Below are 2,233 nucleotides of genomic sequence, written 5' to 3' on the forward strand. Positions count from 1 at the left end.
CACACTCTCTGCCTCCTCACAACACCCTGGCCCCAACACATACGTACACACAAACACGCACCCTCTCTGCCCCCTCACAAACAGCAGGTCGGAACCGCCTGGCCCCAACACATACATACACACAAACACACACACTTTCTGCCCCCTCACAAACAGCAGGTTGGAACCCCCCGGCCCCAACACATACGTACACACAAACACGCACACTCTCTGCCCCCTCACAAACAGGAGGTCGGAACCCCCCGGCCCCAACACATACATACACACAAACACGCACACTCTCTGCCCCCTCACAAACAGGAGGTTGGAACCCCCCGGCCCCAACACATACGTACACACAAACACACTTTCCGCCCCCTCACAAACAGGAGGTCGGAACCCCTGGCCCCAACACATACATACACACAAACACGCACACTCTCTGCCCCCTCACAAACAGGAGGTCGGAACCCCCCGGCCCCAACACATACATATACACAAACACACACCCTCTCTGCCCCCTCATAAACAGCAGGTTGGAACCCCCCGGCCCCAACACATACATACACACAAATACGCACACTCTCTGCCCCCTCTTAAACAGCAGGTTGGAACCCCCCGGCCCCAACACGCACATACACACAAACACACATTCTGCCCCCTCACAAACAGCAGGTCGGAACCCCCCGGCCCCAACACATACCTACACACAAACACGCACACTTTCTGCCCCCTCACAAACAGCAGGCCTGGGCACCCTGGCCGAACACATACAAACACACACACTCTCTGCCCCCTCACAAACAGCAGGCCTGGGCACCCTGGCCCCAACACATACGTACACACAAACACACTTTCCGCCCCCTCACAAACAGCAGGTCGGAACCCCCTGGCCCCAACACATACGTACACACAAACACACACCCTCTCTGCCCCCTCACAAACAGGAGGTCAGAACCCCCCGGCCCCAACACATACTTACACACAAACACACACACTCTCTGCCCCCTCACAAACAGCAGGCCTGGGCACCCTGGCCCCAACACATACGTACACACAAACACACTTTCTGCCCCCTCACAAACAGCAGGTCGGAACCCCCTGGCCCCAACACATACGTACACACAAACACACACCCTCTCTGCCCCCTCACAAACAGGAGGTCAGAACCCCCCGGCCCCAACACATACCTACACACAAACACACACACTCTCTGCCCCCTCACAAACAGCAGGCCTGGGCACCAAGGCCCAACACATATGTACACACAAACACACACACTCTCTGCCCCCTCACAAACAGCAGGCCTGGGCACCCTGGCCCCAACACATACGTACACACAAACACATACACTCTCTGTCCCCTCACAAACAGCAGGCCTGGACACCCTGGCCCAACACATACAAACACACACCCTCTCTGCCCCCTCACAAACAGGAGGTCAGAACCCCCCGGCCCCAGCACATACATACACACAAATACGCACACTCTCTGCCCCCTCATAAACAGCAGGTTGGAACCCCCTGGCCCCAACACATACATACACACAAACACACATTCTGCCCCCTCACAAACAGCAGGTCGGAACCCCCCGGCCCCAACACATACCTACACACAAACACGCACACTTTCTGCCCCCTCACAAACAGCAGGCCTGGGCACCCTGGCCGAACACATACAAACACACACCCTCTCTGCCCCCTCATAAACAGCAGGTTGGAACCCCCCGGCCCCAACACATACGTACACACAAACACACACCCTCTCTGCCCCCTCACAAACAGCAGGTCGGAACCCCTTGGCCCCAACACATACGTACACACAAACACACACCCTCTCTGCCCCCTCACAAACAGCAGGTCGGAACCCCTTGGCCCCAACACATACATACACACAAACACACACCCTCTCTGCCCCCTCACAAACAGCAGGTCGGAACCCCTTGGCCCCAACACATACGTACACACAAACACACACCCTCTCTGCCCCCTCAAAAACAGCAGGTCGGAACCCCCCCGGCCCCAACACATACGTACACACAAACACACACCCTCTCTGCCCCCTCACAAACAGCAGGTCGGAACCCCCCGGCCCCAACACATACCTACACACAAACACACACACTCTCTGCCCCCTCACAAACAGCAGGCCTGGGCACCCTGGCCCAACACATACAAACACACACCCTCTCTGCCCCCTCACAAACAGCAGGTGGGAACCCCCTGCCCCCAGCCAACACACCGACACGCGACGC

This window comes from Tachyglossus aculeatus, chromosome 22, assembly GCF_015852505.1.
Source record: "Tachyglossus aculeatus isolate mTacAcu1 chromosome 22, mTacAcu1.pri, whole genome shotgun sequence".
Classification (NCBI taxonomy): domain Eukaryota; kingdom Metazoa; phylum Chordata; class Mammalia; order Monotremata; family Tachyglossidae; genus Tachyglossus; species Tachyglossus aculeatus.